At 48.5% G+C, this 22,457-nt stretch overlaps 1 protein-coding gene across 1 annotated transcript in view; it reads left to right on the top strand.

The window, feature by feature from the left end:
* The window catches only part of Sply (Sphingosine-1-phosphate lyase), a 107,222-nt gene that overhangs the window by 2,189 nt on the left and 82,576 nt on the right, over positions 1–22,457 (top strand). The gene's annotated exons all lie outside the window — the stretch shown is intronic.

Here is a 22,457-nt window from a genome sequence, read left to right as displayed (position 1 = left end):
CCAACATGGAAAAAAGAGAAGGATGGCCTTGCACTTAAATTTAAACATTGTATCGCCTACAGGGAAGTGCAAAAGAGACTTTCATCAGTTCAAAATCCAACTTGCTCCATTATGGTGCAACAGGGTGTGGCACCACAACGGTCTTCACTGCCTGCTCATGCCAAATGCAGTGAGCCTGGGGCAGGGCCATTGAGGCGCCAGGGCCAAGCTAAATCTCAGGTGCAGAATAACCTAGTTTTTTTTTTTTGCTTCACTCATATCAGATGGCTTGTCTAGCTGAATGGAACTGTAGAGTACATTTTATTTAACTACATTGATATAAGAGACATTCTAGGTTCACTCTTGCCCTTTATGTTATGCTACAGGAAACCAGTTTAATCCACAGCACACAAATATACTAAAATATATAGTTTTCTGCTGTGAGCACACAGCCAGGCTCCCAGGTGGTATTGACATCATAGTGCACAATTCGCGTTTCCTTACGTACTCCGCAGCTACGCCGCCGTTCCCTTGGCAGCGGGCAGGGCGTTCTCTTGACCTGCCAACCGACTCCAAACTGGACTCTTTCCGAATTACACGTGCCCCGCACAGACCCATACATCTCACCTCATGAACATAATAAAACTATATATCAGATATAAAGCCGTGGCAGTCCCCTTACTTACATTGGAAACAATTAGTGTGCTCTGCATATTTTGGAGCTGCACTTGAGAATAACCCTCCTTGGATTAGAACACCTTTTAATTTTACTCCCAGAGTCATATGGGGTAGTTGGAGGTTTTAATGCCCACCCTTATTTTGAGGGCGGGGGGAGGAGGGGAGGGGGATAAACAAACAGCTACAAGAGACCAAATTATAGAAGAGTTTATTGTCTATTAATGTTCGTTTATTGAATGAACACTTCTAAACCGGCCTAGTGCTACCTGAGTGCAGGGAAAATGAGGTTTTCAATTTATGAGAGCTTTTGGAAGCACTGAGGCAGACGTACACGAGAGAAGTAAACAGGACAAACGCTTGGAACAAACGCTAGCATTTGTCCCATCAACTTCTCTCGTGTATGTCTGCCTCAGCGCTTCCAAAAGTTATGATGCGATACCAACCAGCCCAGCAAACAACCTTGTTAAACTTTTAATTTTATCTATACTGCACCTTCTGTTTTTAGTAACTTTAAATGGATGCTGTAGATAATCAGTATGAGAGTATTTACCTAATTACCACAATTTATCCCAAGAAAACCACAACATTGGAAGCTGCACTTAGCTGACTGGCACTGTTGCAGTCTGAAGCCAGTTTTGAAAAATTATTTTAGAGGATGGGGGTAAAGAGGAGGAGGCAGAATCCTCTAAAAATAATCAATCAATCAATTTTTAGAGGTCGTCATTGAGGGTGCATTAAATGAAATGTTTACAAACTGTATTATTGAAGTAGCACACTTAGCTATACCACAGGCCATGGGAGTTGTGCATCACAATCACAAGGTGTGGCCTAGATGAGAATGTCAGAAAGAAAGAAGGAAACAAAATAAAACCTGGGAGGTTTTCCACAGATCTCCAACACAAGAAAACCTTAACTTTCAAGAGGGCGAGAGCTGGAACACTGTATATATGAAGACTGAAAGTATGTGACTTCTATGAACAGCTCAGTTGTGTCTAAAATTTGCGGAAGCAAGTTCACAAATGAGGTGGTTGCTACTCCCCATTGCAATTTCCATATTTATTCTAATCAAGGCTGGCACTTTCTTTTTTTAATTTTTCACAAAATTCAGGGGCTGGCTTAGATTCAAGGATGCGGCTTACCTGCAACTGCTAGACATGTAGTGCCATCTTGTGGCTACAAACTTGTAGGTTTGCAGGCTCCATTTTGCTTTTTCGAATGTTGTGAACAAGCGATGCCTTAACACCGTGGCTTTTAAGCAGAAAGTAGTTTTGGAGGCGGAGAGAACTTCAAACGAACAAGCCCAGTGCGACTTTGGCATGGACAAAAAGAAGTGGTTATACGGAGTTTTATCACGCATAAGCAACTGTGGCTGTCATGCGCCAAAGGACAAAAAAAAGTGTGGGCCAGTGGCAGAAGCAGCGGAACGAGCTTTTCAACTGCACTGCAAAGTGAATGGCCTTCACTGGATCCAAGAGTGGGCGACACCATGAGTTGGAGAAGGGCCGACTCAGGAAGCAAAGCGAAGTTGCAATGCCCGGTGACAATGGAGATAATACAGGCGAAGGCGAGAGAGATCGCAAATGTTAAGAGGTGTTGCACGAACCCAATTTAAGGCCAGCAGGGGCTGGGTCACTCGTTTCATGAAGTGTTTTTGGTTCAGCATGCGACGGTGGACTTCCATGTGCCAAAACCAACTCCCTGACTTTGAGGAGAAGCTAGCCGCAATACAGCGCTTCATTATCAAGAACTGGCTGGAGAAGGACTAGAGGCTGGGCCAAATCTGTAACGCTGATCAGACCCCAGTGTGCCTTGGGAAGGAGCGAGCAGAAAAAAGGACAGCAATATCGACAAGTACGACGATGAGTAAGCATTAGACTTGCTGCGATGAGTGTCGCATGCATAATAAAAAGCATGTTCTAGTCCCAGTCAATGCCAACCTGAATTTCAGAGGTCGGTCTAAAATCGAGGCTGGCCTAGATTCAAGTAAACATGGTTCACTGCTGACAGCCCCTGAATGCCAACAAGTATATAAGAACAGGCAGATGAAAAACCTAATACCATAGTTTTGTTTTTGTTTGTGTGTTTTTGTTCTACTGTTGGGGGGTTCTTCCATATGTTCTTGGCACAACTACGTCATGTTTTGGATTTGGTTTTATGTTTTAGACACATGCTGAATTTCCTGGCGAGTGAGAGGTGTTTCTTCGACCACGCATCAGTTGCTAGTGTGTGCTTGTCCGTCCTGCTCTTCTCTGTGTTTCGTGTTTTATGTGTGCTGTTTTAAAGATGGATCACTACCAACTAGCCCAAATTTCGACTTTACTGAGCATTAAACTTTATAGATCAAATCAAGCTGCTCAAAAAATTTACTTAGGCTACCGAACTATGCATCCAGGTTACTGCTAAATGTTATGCTGTTTACATAGTAGTCGACAAAAACAATTAACCAGACCTTCGTAAACATCATAATTTGTACTGATTCTACGTGTGGTGTCACATTCCAGAAGTACAGCTAAAACTTCAGTAAGCATCATCCACTATATATAAAAAGCTACAACACAAGGTGGGTTCCAAGCCATGTCTGGATAGATGGCAATGAGAGAGCCAGCTTATGCTCTGTGCAAGCTCGAAATAAGGAAATAAAGAAAATATACATAATCTATATAGATTTCTTTAAGTTAGCAAAGTGTCAGCTGAGAGATAGTTAGCAAAATGAATGAAATACTTAAGTAAGCTACACCTGGTAAAACCGATCATAGGAGAATAGAAGTCGTGCACACACCAAGAGCATTCCGATGCCATAGTATTATCATCATTTTGAACATGCACACATGACATAGTTTTTTATTTGTAAACCTCTGTGTTAGCTATGTGGTGATGAGCTCGCTGTCTGCCAGATTTCATTAAAATGTTTACTACTATGAATTCCTTTCCACTCCAGTTGACTTCTAGGAGACAGTTCACTGGTTTAAATTTGATCTATTTTTCGTTAGTGTTCTCAGCGAATAGGGGATACACCAAAGCATACTGTGGGGCCAGTTGGTCCCACAGTATACTCCGTTGAGCATAATGAGGTACTCGTAATTAATTGTGATATTTTGCAAACTTTCCTTTTCTTTTAGCGAGAGCTACATTCAGCTATCAGTCGAGCATTTCGTTGTGGAACCACTCTGGAATGTGTGGAATGTGCCGCAGAGATGACGAGCAGGTGCGAGAGGCGTGAAATAAACACAGCGCGAAGAAACGGGACACAGGAAGAATACACAGCGCCAGTCCCGTCTTCTATGTGTCTTCATCCTGTTTCTTCGCGCTGTGTTTATTTCGTGATGGTTATGAACCAACTAGCCCAGACCAAGATCCTAATTGAGAGGCGCGACATCACAGCTTCGCTGCTGGTGCGGTTCCCGCGCGCGCCGATACCGTGCGGTTATACGCGGCAAAGAGGAACAGCTGGCGGTCCGGCGCACTGGGCCGCGCGCCCACACCACCGTCGGAGCCGCGCTTGACGTCACGTGGATGGCACATGCTAGCTATGCGCATGCGCAACTGCGTGTATAAACGGAGGCGAGAAACTGCGGTCGCAGCACAGTTTTCGCATGGAAAAGGAGAGTCGGGCCGCTGCTCAGTGATGGAAGCATGAATACCGAAAGGCCAAGCGAGCAGCAGAGACGCCTGAACAAAGAGAAGAGCATCTCACCAAACGGAGACGCCAGGATGAAAGCAGCTCAGATGGAGCCGACAGAAGATCAAGGGCAATCGACTCGGCAGCGTGGGGCCGAAACCAGAGGAAAGTACCTCTCGCTACGTATATCCTGGCGTAGCCGAGCCAAGCCACTGCCAACTTTTCTACAACAAGCTTGCTATGCCTTATGTTTGGTAAATCGTGGCATTAGTTTGCCTATTTGCATGAATATGAAACTTAGAGCAAATAAACTGGGGAAGAAAGTAAACCAGGGCTTCCCTGTGTTCATGGACAGAAACTGACTTGTATCTTTGCGAGAGCGAGACAGCGCCGAGAACACTTGGGAGCCTTTGTGATGCACGCTCTCTGATTCAATAAATGTAAACGCGGTCGCCCCTGCACGGCGGCTTCCACAATGTCGCACGCATTCTCAGATAATCGCGTCCGGCTTTCCCTAGAGGGAGAGATTACAGATGTGTTGCAATAGAAGCGATGCGGCTTTTACGAGGCGGGCCTGCGGCGAGTATCGATCGACTGTCGGGCTCGCATTCCCAGGGCACGCGCGTACATACGCATACAGCCGCGATATAGTATGGACCAAGATACGAGTTGAATCGCAGAACTCGCATCCACTATCAGCTCCATCAGCAATCAGTGCACGCTGTAAGGCTGTACAGTAAGGCGGATCCATCGCTTAGGTAGCCGCTACGAGAATCTTTCGATAACGGCCCCTTTATATAACGCTTCAGTTTACATGTGGCTGCACGGCCAGCGAAAGAAGTACCATGGGTGTGCGCTTTCGTTGGCCACCTAAATGCGCGGGCTAGCTTTCTCTGTAGAGAGAGAGAAACGTATTTAATTAATGGCGGAGAGGTCGGCCTCTGGATGCTCTACCGAAGCGGTGGCCTTGTGGTAGAGCATCCGCCTCGCATTCGGGAGGTACCGGGTTCGATCCCTGGTGCCGCCGGTTACCCACCGGTTTTTCAATGGGTACAAGCTTTCCTCCGGCCTGGCGCTCGGCTCTTCTGGGGTGAAATGCTTGGGAAAAGGGTCACACAATGGACTTATTGTCCGAAGTTATATATGAGAATTGGCACATAGTTTGCGGGACTTTCACACACACACACCAGTTGTCCCTGTACAAATCTGCACATTTGTAGAGAAGAGCTCTCCATGTTTGTTGCCGCACGCGCACCGCACTAGCCATAGCTCTACCTGTTACAGAAGGTCTCTGCTCTTTCAAATACAGGCCACGCAATGCACCAGATGAAAGTATACCACAGTGCCACTCGTCAGAGAGGACCTTTTCTGCAGGCACAAACGCCTAAACATGCACATCACTGCACCAAAGAAATTCAAAATACACATCCACATTGGTCAATGCGCACGTCGCAGTACACACGCAACTGTCACAGGCGGGAATCTAAACCTGTTTCTCCTAAAAACTTGAAGACCTTCATCGCCCGTCAGTTATCGGTTTGTTTCGCTGTGGCGTCCAGAGTAGTTCTCTCGGATAGAGATTCGTGCCATTAGATACGCTTGTTTTGTCGACAGCTGCAAAAATGTACTCGCAATCAGAGCGAAGGCGGCCATTGCAGAGGGCGGAGCCATGACAACCAGTGTGCGCGCGATTTGCTTACGTCCACCAGGGAGCATGCTCCCTTGGGAGCGAACGTATTCCAATGGCAAATATGGAGGAAGGGATCTACGCCGGAGCGATGCGCTCCGTTTCTGATCTGACCAAGCGCTCGCGATCTGACATTAGAATTCAACATAGTAGTGACCCTCGGAGAACCACGCTTGTTCCTGGCTTCAGTCTTGAGATTGTCGCGGAAGCCGAAACCTTAGACTCATGTCGTATCATTGAAACTTACATTTAGAAGCATATTATTCGTATGTTATGGGAATAGAAGCTTCCTTTAGAAGGCCAAGTGCTCCGACATGTGAAAAGCGACACGCCCCGTGCTTTTCTTCCGCCAGTGCGCGCGGCCGCGATGGGCGTGGCGGTGGTGTTGCATGTTTTCGACTACCAAGTTCTTGCCCGCTAATCCATCTGCTGAGTAGCTGCTGAGGGCACGGCCGGTCTCGAGGGAGAGAGCGCTCTCTCCCTCGAGACCGGCCGTGACTAGGGTAAAACGTGCGGCGCGAAAGGACAAGTTTAAACTTTCGAATGCGACTCGCGGATTGCTTTTGGGAAGCTGTGCGGGCTTACATGCTTGTTCTCTTCGGCAGGTAAAACCCGTACAAAAACAGCGCGAGGACATGTGCCTGGGTTTTCCTTCTTCTTGGTGCCGTGTCTTTTTATAGCATAACCAACTCGCCAAAACTGCCGTTCTAGTATACCGTTTGCATAAACCAGTGCCACTTTAATTTACTGCCCGCGCCGACCATCAGCCGCCGCCGTCTTCTTTTAGCCTCGCAGCCGCGCGCGCGACTATGGCCAGTTCCCGAGACTCCTCTCTTTATTTGATACCTTTAAGTAAATAACTCGCAATTTAGCATTAACGTGCAAATTGCGCTGATTCGCCAGTTGCGACCGATGCAAAGATAACCCTGTGGTCGGCAGTTTGTTTTTGCGTACACCCCCGCATAAAAACGCCCCATGCCTACACTGTGCCAAGCGGCGCTGGCGTCGCTAGTGCTGAGGGACGTTTTTGAATGTGCCTGAAGGCTAGTTTTGAGCCACGGTGTTAGAAGTACTTTAGGTGATACGACGGCGCGCCTCCGCCATGCAACCGCCGCGGAGAACATTGGGACAAACTTCCCCAGCAAGCCGAGAGGTGGCGCCACACTGAGCCGGGCCGCCGGGCCGGAAGGGCCGGCAGCGTCCGCGCCTGGAGATAGAAACGTTCGCACGTGCGGGTCGTGTCATTTGGTAGCCAGCCTTTGTGTGGTGTTTGACGGTTGTCGGCGCTCTCCTGTTCACGAGAATTGTTACACGCAGAAGCCCGTTGTGTCCAGTCTCGCAGTGTTTGAGTAAATTATGGGAAAGTGACGGCATGGGGAGAAAGTGCTTCGTTCCTCGATGTAACTCCGGTTACAAGACGTGCTCTGAAAAGGTGTCCTTGTTTGCTGCAAGAGCAATGACTTACACTGGCCACGCAGACTTTGGAGACGAGGTACAAGCGCCTAACCAATTGGCAGACCATGAACTAGTCTTCGCGTTTCGCTCTTTTGGGGAAAATTATTTCCAACCTATCGCAGTCTTCGCAAGCCGTGGGCCAACAAAAGGGGCCATATTGGCACAACTTATAATAAAGGCTATCCTTCTACTTGAAGATGCTGGTGCACTTGTTGATGCAATTGTATGTGACGGTGCTGCAACCAATCGGTCAATGTGGAAACATTTCGGTGTAACAGGAGCTCTAGACGGCGCCAAAAATAGCTTCTTGAACCCTGCATGCGACAACCGCAATATTTTTGTTTTTTTCGGGCGCACCACACCTCATTAAATGTGTACGCAATCGCCTGTTACAATACAAAATGTTTTGCATAAATGGGAGCCGAGTGCTGTGGTCGCATTATGACAAGCTGTATGTAGAGGACACAAAATTTGAAGGCCGACTCAGGGCATGTCCAAAACTCTGTCATTTTCTCATTTGAACCCAACTTTCACAGAAAAGATAGGAGTAAAGCTGGCTACTCAGCTATTTAGTATGAGCGTCGCGAACGGCTTGCAGTTTTATTCCAAGCGAGAGATCGAGGGACTCAGAAACGTAGAAAGTACAGTTGAGTTCACAATCACAATGAATAATTTGTTTGACGCATTAAATCGCAGACATGCAAACGAAGGCCTGAGGTTGGGTGGTCATGGATCTTAAGGTGCTGGAGCCTTCTTTACAGTGGCTAAATGAGTGGCAGAAAGACGTCAAGGCTGGAAAAATTGATCCCCGTAGCTTTTTATCGGACTCAACCGCTGAAGGGCTGCGAGTGACAATTCTTTCAACAATCCAGCTTTCTACACACCTCCTGGAAACATGTGACTTCAAGTATGTCTTGACCGCAAAATTTAATCAGGATGCCCTGGAAAATTTTTTTGGCGTAATCCGTCATGCAGGTGGCCAAAATGAACACCCCTGCCTGCCAACTTTTCTGCAGCTTTACAATATGCTGTCTATTTACAGTCTCATGAGACCGCCTAAGTACGGCAATTGCCAGTTGGAGGCTAAAGAACCACGTCTGCTGAGTCTGTCTGATCTGACAGCCGCATTTTTAAAAGATGCGCCCAGTAAGTCTCGATTGGAAGAGCTTAAGGCAAGACTTGATAGCTATGTGGAGAGCGAAATTGAATGCGAGGCTGTGCTTGAGAATGTCTCCGTGGAAACCAGTGTGACAGACTGCATTGTTTACTATGTGACAGGCTTTCTGACGAGGAAGCTACTGAGAACCACTAGCTGTTCAAAGTGTAGACTAGGGTTAGTAGCCACAGATGATGTGGCAAGAAAGCCTGAAGCAGCTCTCGTTTTATGCAAAACACGTGGATGGCTTCAACATCCTCGCTCTGCGCTCTTCTACTTCATGAAGCAGACAGAAGAAATATTTCAGAAGGACGCTGACGATAAACAAGTGTATGACATAGCCATAGACTATGCGCTAGAAAACTTCAATCTATCTTTTCCATGTGCGGAACGTAAAAGAGATATAATGGCACAAGTGTCTGACTATTACGTAGGATTGCGAATGCGCCAATACTGCAAACAGCTCAAGAAAAATGAGCCGAACAAAAGCCAAAACCTTCGAAAACTGTCAAAGCTGGCATAAGCAGTAGTCCGACTTTCTATTGAATGCAATGGGCTCCCATGAGATGATAACTTCATCAAAGTTGAACGTAAGATGAATGCTCCAAGTATCATTATTAGGAAACCAGCCAGCACGCAAGCAAAAGGTCATGAGATGTTCGATACGAACTATTTATTAAAAACCGAGAAAGAAAAATTTCTTAACGCGCGCTGAGCGCCTGCAGTCAACGTTTAAGTTGCTGGGCTGTCCGGCTTTTCCAGTACAGACTCCTCACAACCCTCATTTGGATCAAAATATTTTATTGAAAAGCAAGACATGCGTATTTTCACGTCACAAACAATGCTAAGTGTTCACTCCCCCCCAAAAAATTAACTTCTGCCTTCTGTTACATGTCATTCGGCCTGCTTGATCATCCTTATATTATGATGACCCTGCATGCAAATCTTAGCGAAAGATACACATTTTTTGGTGAGGTGTGGTTAAAGATGTGTATTACTTTTACAGTAGGTACAGCTTTGCAATGTGTCGTGTATTTTTTTTTTTCTGCTGTTGCTGTAAATATTTTGTTAAAAATATCGTCACTACTGTATTTGTCCCTATTTAACAAGTGCTATCATTGCTGATTATTGCCCTGCTTCACTGGCGTTTGTAAAAATAAATCATGTGTATCCCAGACTCTGCCAATTTACTTGCCTCATTAGATCTGCGCTACAGAATCGCATCTGCAGCTTGTCTGCAGCTTCACACAAGTACTAGCTTGATATTAAAAGTATAGATATATATTGCCTAGCCTCATGAACCGAGTTGGTGGCATTAGGTATGGGAAAAATAAATATTAAAATGGTGAACATAGATTATATTAAATAGCGCTGCGCCGCCCCACAGCACCTAACCATTGCGTCCGCAGTTCGGTACATCGCGATCAACGGCGATTTCGCGCTCAAAACCGCTTATATTTGATTGGCATACACGCTAAGGTGTTTCGCGCTAACAGTGCCATGTAACATTAATGGTATCCGCTTAAGGCGAGTAAATGCATCGTCAGAGTTCACATGATCACCCATAGGGCAGGACGAGAAACAGGCTCGACGACCGGCACGGGCGGCCCTACTCACGCTTGCGCCATCTCGGAGCGGACGACGGAAGTTGGTACAAATGTTTACCGCCTCCGGAGGCGTCGTCGTATCACCTAAACTACTTCTAACACCGTGGTTTTGAGCCTATTGCCCAGATCGAATTATGTGGCGTAGCGCTGTATCGCCGTCCTTCTCTGGTCCCAGAACAGGCAGCTGCAACAGTGCGGCTACGGGCGCCGGCTGAATAAATGAAACCGAGAAAGGATACACGCGCTGCATTTCGCCTCCGTCGCGCCGCATCGCCAACGCTGCTGCTGTGGACTCTCTCAGTCTGAGCAACGGACATTTCGAGCCCTTTGCCAACCGCCGCCCAACGCTTGTCCTGACGCGCCCCTTTGCCACGTGTCGTCGCGAGCGTGCGTTGTGTGTCCATGCGTGTGTCACCCTCGGCTAGAGCGAGGAGGTCTGTCAGTGCCATCGTGTCTGGGTCGATGATGCTTGCCCCGACAGGATCGACGGTCGACCGTCGATGAGTAGCTGTCAAGATACCTGTATGAACGTGTCTCCTTTTTTTTTTACGGAAAGGGGGGGGGGGGGGGGGGGCTGCTTTTCTGCTCGTTTTCGAGAAACGTTGATCTTGTTACTCGACGCCTCGTCTTTGCCGGGACCTGCGGTAACCCAAGCCTCCAGGCCAACGCTGCTACCCTTGGGGCTAGCGGGCCTCATGCATCGTTGGCATCGGTGGGACGTCTGCAAGTCCTTTGCAACAATGGACGACGTGAAGCAGCTTTTTCGTGTGGCGAAACTCGTGACGCGCTTCCTGCGGTATTAAACGGGGACAAAGACGAGATATTTTGTTGCTGCTTCATGGATGAATCACCGGCGTGCCCAAACATGTATTCACTTCTGCTTTCTCCAAGCATCTCTACTCTGCAGAACGTGGAAAATGTCTAGGAACTTAAGTCGTACAGTTACATCGAGTTAGAAATCTGTTATTTGTAACTTCGCCGAGTGGCGCCGCCAAATTATTTTCTTTATTCTGCAATTGACAAAACAGACATATGTATAGCAGGCCTGCTGCGGTGGTTAGGGCGCTCGACTGCTGTGCCCCAGGTGGTCGAAATTTCCGAGTCCCTCCACTACGGGAGGATGTTTTTGCAGGTCCTAAGTGCGCAGTCACGTGATACAAAAGTGACGTTGGGTCTACGTCACTCCTGCTTTTTTCGTTTTACTGAAGGGAATCAGAGGGTGGGGATGCAAGGAGGCGCTTGGTCGTCGGAGCGGGGCTTCGAGTTGGAGGATGGGGTGCGCTAGCCATCCTGCGAGCAAAGCACACAGCGGCACGCACGCACGCTTTCTGAAAGGACAAGTGGGCAGGCTAGCCAACGTATACAACGCGGTTTCAAACCAGTGGCGGCTTGGAGCTGCCCTCGGCAAAGCACAGAGCAGTCCTATCGTTTTTTTTTTTTCCTAGCAGTTAGGTGCTGATTTGGCCTGAGCGACAGCTTAGGTAGCGCTAAAGATTTGACTGCTTCTGTACTCGCGTAGTTCTCAATGGGATCTTTTTGCATCTTGGATTGAGCCTCTTATGGGAAACAACTATTGAGACGAAAAATTGTCTGTCCATGCTAAGCAACATATTGTATAATTTCACAGCTTAATTCCAAACGTCAACATTTACGCGCCCTTGGAAGCTAGATGTTCTCAATCTTGACAGTTATTTCTTTTCTGCCATTGCAAAACTGCATGTGTGGGCGCACGTGTGTGCAGATAACCCATGCCCAGGTACTCAATATATATGCGACCCGCATACAGTCAGTGCAAGTTTTCATTACAATGAGGAAAGCAAACACGCGATCCGTGCAGCGCGCTGCGAAGACGCGGAATACCAGCCACCCCACCGGAAGAACGAAAGCAAAAGATTGCGAACGGTCCGCGCTGTCTAGCCTGCCCGCTTCTCCTTTCAGAAAGCGTGCTGCTGTGTGCTTTGCTGGCAGGACGGCTAGGCGCTCCCCCTCCTCCAGCTCGAAGCCCCGCTCCCACCCTAAAAAGAGCAAAAAAGAAAGAACACCCATAGGGCTCGCAGGAGCTTTTTTGTCACGTGATTGCGCACTCAGGACCTGCAAAAACATCCTCCCCTCCACTATGGCGTCTCTCATAGCCTGAATCGCTTTGCGACGCTAAACCCCATTAAAACAAACGTTTGTAGCAGGATTCGAGGTCTTCATGTGAAGGTATATTGTCCTGTGGCGTTGACAGTGCCGTAGGCAACAAACGAGAAAGCTGGCGTGGCCCTCAAATCTTCATTGGGCTGACTTGCGTCCGCAAAATCGCTCAGCAACTCGTCGTGTATATTTCCTGGCTGTTCGATTATTCCGACCATTGTTCAGGCACCGCAGTCTGAAAAATCATCTGGCGGCTTCATTCGAGTTGGAATAAGTTGTATTTTTATTTTTAACATGCTTAAGAAAGTGATAACATCAGGTGACATTGTGTCAGCCCGGATTACTACTCGGCGATTTTTTTTTTTTAAGCACTCTGGGAAAAGCTTGAAAATTCGGGGACTAGACCTTTTCTTCGAGCTTGTCGCCAAAATCACGGTCACGCTGCTGAACTAGATACTTAGTCATACACCTTCAAATTTTTATTCAACTGTCCGTCGAATTCTGCCTGATCCCTCGTAACGATGCCGCTTTAGGACATTGAGCCCTATGCACATTCTTTGCTTGGTCGAGTGGTTCTTTGTGTGCTATTTTTATAGTCTTCGCCAGGTTCTCAATCTGAACCACCTTCAGTGAGAATTCAAACAATCTGAGAAATGACACTGCGTGATGATGGCGGGATCCTACTAGGCCCGATGTTGACTCACTTGTTGAAGCCCCCGAAAGAGGAAATAGAAAAAAAAAAAAAAGTTACCGTGTCGCTCTGTACTTCCCAAGTTCTGTGCTACTTCAGTAACTCTGCGGTTTGCGACCTGTTGTGAGCACTGAAGGTGACTGGCAGCAACTTTAATGCCTTTCTTTTTTGCACGAAGTGTTACTCGGGCTGTAGTGCAGATGAACGGGTTCTGAAATCAGGGTGTCGAACCGGAACCGAACCCGAATTTTCGCCCGGAACCGGAACTGAACCGAACGGCCGATTTTTTTTTTCGTCATCTTGGAACTGAACCCGAACGGGAACAAATCGGAGGAACCGTTCCGAACCGGTTTGCGGTACTGCTCCGACCCACTTTTGCTGGCAATTTACCTTGATTACTTTTTCTTTTATCGCTGCTTGTAAAGCGCTCTCCTAGCTTATTTCCAAAGCGCCACTGCACATTGCAAACACCTCAACTATGTTTGTAACATTTGTCCTTTGCTAAAACATGACAAGGACAAATGAAAATATATTGCCACATGCATGGAATTAGTCTCTGGTGTCGGGCTATCGTTTCATCCCGAACACGAGTGGCCGCTGCACTGCTCAATGGCGCCGCTCATGGAGAGCCTTCCTAGGCAGTGAAATAATTGCAGATAATTCGTAAGTTGAATAACATATTTCGATAAATAACCATGCACAACTCAATAACTAAATGATAAATCTGTTAAAAAAAATGTCACGCAAATCCTTTTATTTTCCTTTCGTTCGACGACGTAGCAATGCGTCACATGGCATGTGCATAGTAGCCGCGTATGCGATGCGACGCCAGCATTTCGTAGAGCGAGACTTCAGAATGATAAGCCGACGCTGATGGCGGGAAGGCCGCCTTGGACAGCAATTTACCGGTCTGTTCTTGAGTTGCATCTGAACTTTGCACAAAGATGATTTCATAAGTCGATTTCCCATTTTGTCTTATCTTCCGTTTGTCCCTAGCGATTACTGTTTGTTTTATTTCCCTTGGCATGTTAGATTATGCCAGGAATGAAGCTCCGATGTTCAAATCTGAAGACTGGGTGCAGCAAGGGAAATTACCGGTAGGAGTATTAATTCGCAAGCTCTATTTGGTGTGCTGTCGTTTCGGCCTGTAAAACTACGGTGTCGAAAAAAAAAAAGTGCGTTTCATCGCATTATCCATCATCACTGAGTCTGGCTAGAAAGCGGCACTGAAAGTGCACCACTGAGAGAAAACGTAGCTGATGACTAAATTGCATGGTCTGCAGGTTGCGCGGTGACGAGGGAGTTCGGTACAAAAACCTTGAAAGGCAAGGAGAGGGACGAGGTGAAGTGGACCGAAGGAGCCTTCAGCTAGACCCTAACGAATAAACAAATAGAGGAAATGGCAGTAATTGTGCAACCGCTGAATTGCAGCGTGAGGCCATCGATATCACATTACGTTGACCAGCGAGGAAACGTGCCGAGAAAAACAGCATTTGGTCACCACACGGAAGCGGCTTGGTAGAACCTGCCCCTAAGAGATCACAAGCTCAGCTTGAAGCGTCTCTTATGGAAAGAGAAGACTGCCTGCAAGGTATCGGACAGTTCTCTCAAAATTGAACAAGTACAGACTGAGCCTGCTCTACGCATTTGAAGAGGTGTCCAGAATAAGCAAAGACTCGAGTGTTTGAAATTTTGGGAGAAGTTGTGGCGCCCAGAACTGTATTCACTAGCTACAGTATATACAAGCCAGAGCCGAGAGAGCATTTTTGAACTAAAGTACATCCTCTCATGTAATCGGATGATGTCAACAATCATCGACAATGAGCTCTTCCTTTGGTCTTTTATGCCGGCGAATAAAACAGCTGGCAGCATTCATTGAGCACGTATTATAATATTTGCGAGCAGCCATGATGTCATGTAATGCTTATTGCAAATTATGCGAATAAACATACCAGTCTTAGAGCCTCAGTGCTCAAGAAGACGTTATATAGCCCGCCTATGCAGGCAACCATGGCTCGCAACAAGGCGGTGGCCGCATCGCGTCGCGGCCACAGGAGCGAGACAATTAACCCGGTTCTCCGGCAAATACGATAATGACTCCAACTCCAATACGTGGTGGAGGGGACTTCTGTCAGCGTCTTTCGGGCCACAACACACGGGTGCCTTTGCCTTTCACCCACATGGAAACGCGAAATGCATGCGCGCGTGCACGCGCACGCACGCACACGCACGCGCAAACACACACACACACACGCACACACACACACACACGCGCACACGCACACGCACACGTATATATATATATAGTCACACATCGTTAATCTTGGCGTGTGTGCTTGGTTCGACCTTGATCTGATTTCAAAGTCCTGTTCTGGCAGCCGGACGAAACATTACTAATGACTACTACGTGGAGGCTAACCAAGAGAGTTCTACTTAAGTTGAGGACAACCCAGAGGGCTATGGAACGAAAAGTGGTAGGAGTAACATTAAGAGATAGGAAGTGTGCAGAGTGGGTTAGAGAAATAACTCAAGTTACCGACATTCTAGTGGAAATTAAGAAGAAGAAATGGGCATGGGCAGGACATGTAGTGCGAAGAGAGGATAACCGATGGTCGCTTAGGAATGGGAGCAGTTAGGGATAAGGGTAGATGGAGAATATCTCAGTAATCTGCGATTTGCTGATGACATTGCCTTGCTAAGCAACTCGGGAAATGAACTACAAATAATGATTGATGACCTAGACAGGAAAAGTAGAAAGGTAGGCTTGAAAATCAATATTCAGAAGACTAAGGTAATGTTCAACAGCCTCGGGAAGGAACAGCAGTTTACATTAGGTAGCGAAGTACTGGAAGTAGTAGGCGAATATGTCTACTTAGGACAGGTAGTAACCGCAGATCCGGACCATGAAAAGGAAATAACAAGAAGAATAAGATTGGGATGGAGCACATTTGGCAAGCACTCGCAGATTATGACTAGCAGCTTACCGGTATCGCTAAAGAGGAAAGTATATAACAGTTGCATCTTACCTGTACTCAGCTATTGGGCTGAAACGTGGAGGCTAACAAAGAGGGTTCTACTTAAGTTGAGGACAACCCAGAGGGCTATGGAACGAAAAATGGTAGGGGTAACATTAAGAGATAGGAAGCGTGCAGAGTGGATCAGAGAAATAACTCAAGTTACCGACATTCTAGTGGAAATTAAGAAGAAGAAATGGGCATGGGCAGGACATGTAGTGCGAAGAGAGGATAACCGATGGTAACAAACTGGATTCCAAGGGAAGGAAAGCGTATCAGGGGGCGGCAGAAAGTTAGGTGGGCGGATGAGATTAAGAAGTTCGCAGGGGTCAAGTGGATGCAGCTAGCACAGAACCGGGTTAAGTGGAGAAATATGCGAGAGGCCTTCGTCCTGCAGTGGGTATAGTCAGGCTGATGATGATGACTGCTAATGAACGTTTAGCGTTTATTAAGGCGAAAGCCTTTAATGCCTCATTGTTGTCGGCAGAGGGTGTCACACTTTCGAGGGAGATAGTTAAAAATAAATAAATAAAACTTGTCTCCACCGGGAATCGAACCTCCATCCCTTGGATCCCCGACCGAGCGCTTTACCAACTGCGCCGTGCACTCCGCCGCATCGTGAAATGTTCATCATAATTCTCCATGTCTACCGTTTGGATGATAGCGGGATTCCGCGAGTGACAGATAGTGCGCATTTCCTTTCCTGTAAACGAATTAAAGAACGCCGGTGAACATTAATGCGTTCTATGAAATCTGGTTGTGTTCGACAAGGGGCGCGTGATGTACCGCTACGACAGGTCATGACGTCACCAGACGATTCGTGCATAGGCGAAGCTGATCCCTCCGGGCGTCCGATCCAGGCGTCCGTGCGGCGCCTTTCATTGGTGCTTCCTCGAACGCCGCACTACACAGCAAACACAAGCAGACCCAGACTAGGAGGCGTTAGTACAGCAGGCATCAGCGGCGTTTGAAATTTATTTACAGGATAGAGAAGGCGCAGTATCTGTCACAATTCTCCACGGACGCATGTACCACGCCGTAAACGAAGGGAGGAAGGTGGGAGTGAAAGACTAGAGAGAGACAGAGGTGCCGTAGTGGAGGGCTACGATCCACCGCGCTATAATGGCTTTCGCCTCATCGCACTTTAGTGGCCCAAAGTGTCCTCTAGAATTTGTTATATACTGAAACAGGAAAAACAACCCAGTATTAAAAAAGTGGAGCAAAACATACACCCGAAGGTTTTTCGTTTTTTTCTGAACCTGTTTGAACCGGTCCGCGCAGGGTCGAGCCGGTTCGAACCGGAACGGAATGCGTATCCGGTGCCGAAACCGAACCGGACCCCGAAAGGTGTGAACCCGAACCGGAACCGAACCCGAAAAGATTCCGGTTCGACAAACTGGCTCTGATAGCAGTCCCGCTTCGTTCGACGAAGATCACACGAGCATGGAATATCGCGTCTAAACTTCGCTGTTAAGAGCACGGCGAAAACTTAAACGAGCAGCAGGCCATTTATTCTTCCTCTATTCGTCTCGCGACCGAAGAGCAACCATGATGATTAAGAGCCGCAAGCGAACTGATCGAGCTTCAATGCAGAAATGCTGCGCTCTAGCCGCGACGGTGCCCATCACTTTCGTCTCGGCCCGACCCTTATGTGAAAACAGATGTTCTGCCTTTTCGCAGCCAATAGTGTGCACCACAACTCGTAGGAAAATAGCGAATAATGCCTCCACCACTCGAAAAAAGATGTAAAAATACTTGAGGGTCGCTTAAGATATTTTTTTTCTCTGCGTGCTATTACGTCACACCCACGACAACGCATTCTGCGGGTCCTTCTCAAACACGCTTGGGCCAACGAGCCATCGTGGTACTTCATGGAATCTCCCAACGTCATCTGGCGACCTTAAGCTGTCAGAGCGCGACATGCTCGTCTTTTTGACGTCACGTCACCCCGCTGTGGAGAGCGCAGCTGCGCTCGTTTGGGGCCTTGTCGCTTTGTACCAGGGACGAGGCGCTGGTCGGAGTGGGCTAACGGAGCTTCCGCTCGTTTTTTCCTACATCTTATTAAAATAATCTCCTCGCAAAAAGTTTGGCTCCATTTGGTCCCTCTCCTTATTTGTTGAATTTTTTAGTGCGTAGCACTACTAGCCGCAGTCATGGATTCTGTCCGACGCCGCTCACTCTCTCTCTTCGTGAACTTGAAGTGGAGAAAGAAGGTGGCTACGCGCGGGCGTCTCGCGGCTCAGCATTGAGGAGAAGCCGCTCTCGCTCTCTCTGTCCATCCATCTCTCCATGAACTTGAAGGGGAGGAAGGGAAAGTGGCGACGCTCGCATCACGCGACTTAAAGACAGTGAGAGAGGGGCATGTCAGTTGCAGACGTGGCGGCCATCGCTGGGCAGCGTTGCAGAAGCGTGTGTGCGTTTGCTTCACGTCGCAGGTTCGCCGTACTCGACGTGCTGAAGTACGGTTACGAAGGCAGAACCGGAAAGCCGGAGGCCCATAAATCGACAGTTAAGTTTGCGGGTTTCTCCCAGAAACGAAGTGTTCACCGCGGGTCCACCGTCGCGGGGGAGATTCCGAAGGGGCGGCCAAGGTTAAGTGGCAGCTTGACGCGAGTTTATTCATGACGGTCGCGCAGGCGGCCGCTCTTTGGAAGTGGGCGACGCCGTCGGTTTGGTCCGTTCCGATTCTCGGAAAAGTCGCGATTTGACCTGTTACGTTTCTCCACCGACAAGTGTGACAGCTGACGCGGCCACCGCATAGCAACAGGCAGAACCGCGAGCGGATCGGCCATTTCGGCGCCGTTCATCGGCCGCCCAACGCTTTCTCCCGCGGGCAAGTCTCGACGTGATCCTGCCACGCGCCAAATGTATGCGTGCGTGTGCGTGCAAACGCCGGCCAAGCCTGGAGCTCGTGAGAGAGTGCGTCGCCCTCGCCCGTCTGCAGGAGGTGGAGGAGAAGCGGTCGGGCTAAAGCCCCTCAATACACTAAAAGTAGCGCCATCTCCTCTCTCCTCCTCCGGCGGCGCCGCTCCTCTCGCATTTCGACCGTGGCTCCACCTACGGGGTGCGCGACTAGCGCGCGCTCTCCGGAGCAGGCGCCCTTCACAGCCGTCTCGATAAAGGGCCTGTCACACTAGCACGACATGACGCCGATTTGGTCTGCCAACAGCGCGTCTTCCTGATGTCTGCGTCTATGTCACACTGCGCCGACGGAAACAGTCGGCCGACAGTCGGTGTCGGCGCCGCGTCGCTCGCAAGACGGCTGTCGGCCGACGGTCGCCCAACTCCTATGTCACACTAGCCAGACAACGTGGGAAACCTCCCCACCGACCAGGCCCTCTCATTCTCACTCTCTTCTCGTGTCATTATACGTTCATTTTCTTAATCCTTTTATTTTTTTTTCTACCATGCAAAATTCTCCTTTCTGTAGCTACTCCCTATATTATTTTTCATGGTTTATTCTCGTAACAACTTAAGGAACGCTTAATTTTAATTCTATTTCATGTATTCGACCATACCAAAACATGCGTCTCAACAGTCGTGATTATGGGCCGAGACTGAATAGTGCCCAGTATTTTACGGCTCAGGTTGCTGGATCAGAACGACGTTAGTGTTCGAAAAACAAACGCTGTCCACGGCGAATAAGAGACAGTGTATATTAAAAGGTGAAAAAAAAAAAAAAAAAAGGAAAAAAAAAAACTCTACCCTTGGGATCGAACTCACGACCTCCTGTTTGATAGCCAGCTGCGCTAACCACTGCACCACGAAAGTTAGGCCTAACCGGCCCTTTCAGAGGCTGAGATATATGGTTCCAGCTAATACGCTGTCTTGCAGTGCGAAAGTCGCGAAGGTAGTAGGAGCGTTTACCGCTTAACTGACTGTCCAGCTTGCTGAGAGTAAACTGCAGATAGTTTGAATCATGCCATGTTGTGCAGTAAAAGGTAAAACTTTCGGCAGATTTTCTAAAACCTTAGGCGCATTTCACAGGGCCGGCCGCGGGACCACGACTGCTGTTGGTTCTGTTGTAAAGTTTAAACGCAAGTTCTGCGCTTTTTGCGCACACAATTCTTGAAACACATTGAATTATGCAACAAAAAATTATTGCGTGATGCGTAACATAGCGTTGAAATTGGGTTGCGAAGTAGCGACGCAGCGGCTAGACGTTAAACACAATGATCGAAGTGCGCAGGAGGATCGGCATCTCTGCTGGCTTCAGGAAAATAATCGCTTCTTTTCATCATTTCTTTGTCACGTACTATGTTCATTTTGCATTATTCTGTGCAGTTCGGAAAAGCGGAAAGATTGCTCACGGTCCCAACGAGCGCCACAAATCTATGCGCCCCGAATTCACTCGCCCCGAAAAGAAAACGCTGCCGTTGATATTCCACACGCATTCGGCGGCCTCGAGTATTTTGGCGGCTCACGCTCGCGTTTCGGTGACGGATTATGCATTGATTCTACTTTTTTTACGTATATTAGTGCTGAAAGGTATTCGCTGTCGACGAGGTGTACTGAGTCGGTTTTGCGTTTCGAGAAAGTTTTTGCTCGGCGGCCGATCTCTCGAAGACTCGGCCACCGACAGTCGGCAGACTGGTTTTGTCGGTGTCCCCGGCCTCAAAGCCTGTCACACTGGGAAGACATTTGGTTTTCGGTCGTGTTGGTGTCGTTGTCGGCCTAGTGTGACAGCTTGGTCGGCCGCAGACATGGTCGGCCGACGAGTTGGCCGACTGTCGGTGTCGTTGTCGGGTCTGCGTCGGTGTCGTGTCGTGCTAGTGTGACAGGCCCTTAAGCGCGCCGCGCGCGCGCCGATCGAGGCGGCCGTGCGCCGGGTCTCACCAGAGCCTTGCATTTTGTCGCAATGTGTTCAGGTTAAAATATTACTCACTGCTGAGACATAATTACCGAATGTTGACAGGGATTTCCCACCGGAATAGTTTCAGCTGTGAGTGTCATACACCACATATACGCGATTTCGGCGTTGGTTCAACTCGCCGTCATCTCCGTGTGTCCGTAGTTCGTCACATTTGGCCACTCAGCGGCATGCTTTATAAAATTTGTAACTAGGCGGCGGACAGGAACAATTTTGGAACAGTCTGTGTATGGTTTCTTCGCAGCGTTGACTGGATTGCGCGCTGCCGCTAAACTTGAGAAGTGTGGCAGCAGCTGTCTTCCATGTATTTGCAACTTCAGCTGCAGATCAAATTAACGATAGGCGGCGGAAGCTGCAGTTTGTGTGGAGTCTTTGCAGCTTTGATTGACTTGTGAGCTACCGGTAAACTTGGGGAGGGAGGTAGCAGTTATTTTTTTTATATTTGGCGTTGAGACGGTGCCGTGTTCAGCTGCCATGGTGTGTCACCATACGTACACGATTTTGGCGTCGATTTAACTCGACTTCACCTCCTTGAGTCCGTCAGCCGTTGACAAAAGTGCGCAATATGCTTGAAAAAAAAAAAATTAACTAGGCTGCGGAAGCTGCAGTCTGTGTGTCTTTTTTTGCAGGTTGGACTGAATTGTAAGCTACCGTGAAACTTGAGAAGCGTGGTAGCAGCTTTTTTTTATATTTTGCGCTGAAACGGTTCCGTTTTCAACTGTCAGTGCGTGACACCATTTGTACCCGATGTCTGCGTTGGTTGAACTCGCCTTCACCACCGTGCTTCTATCAGCCGCCGGCCAAAGAGCGCAACATGCTTGAAAAAAAAAAAATTAAATAGCCAGCGGGAACGATTTAGTAGCAGTCCGCGTGGCAGCAAAACACACGGCGATATGTGCCGCGCGCGCGCCGCCCGCCCCGCTGGAAAGGAGGAAGCTGCACGCCCAGCAAAAAAAAAAAAGCGCGCGCGCGCACGTGACGGCGCTCGGCCAATGAGAGGGTCGAACGACGAAGGAGAGCGCAGGAGAGGAGGTGGGCGGCAAACTTCACATGTTGGCGCTACTTTTAGTTTATTGAGGGGCTTTAGGTCGGGCCACCTGCGATTGAGTCATCCTGTCTTGACCAGACTTGTCGGGCTCTGCCTTCCCTGTGAGGGCTCCCCCCTTCCCAGTGAACTGGCAAGCCTATAAAAAGCAGCGGCCGACTCCGCTGAGAGAGAGACTACTTTGACACGCCGTTGACACGACGCTAGACACCAGCTGTGTGAGAGTGTCTGTATTCTCTCCGGGTCGGCTTCTATGCCCGTTTCTTCATGATGTTGTAGTAAAGGTTGTTTCGTTAGAAGACGCCTCGTCTTTGCTGGGACCGTTGATGCCGTCCGCCGAGCCACGGAGCCGCCAGGCCAACGCTACCGAGGCGCCGCGAGACGCACGTAATAACTGGTGGCAGCGGTGCGATACCACAGGCGCGCGACCAGAACGTAATAGACCGTGCCACGAAGGAAGCAAACCAGCAAACCAGAGCAGTTAAAAAGCACAGCGTAAGCGCAGTGGTTGTGGGTTCAG

The sequence above is a fragment of the Amblyomma maculatum genome, chromosome 7 (genome assembly GCF_055883805.1).
Source record: "Amblyomma maculatum isolate TAMU_Amacu chromosome 7, ASM5588380v1, whole genome shotgun sequence".
NCBI classification, from domain to species: Eukaryota; Metazoa; Arthropoda; class Arachnida; order Ixodida; family Ixodidae; genus Amblyomma; species Amblyomma maculatum.
The sequence above is the reverse complement of the archived record's forward strand: the minus strand, read 5'-3'. Positions and strand labels throughout refer to the sequence as shown.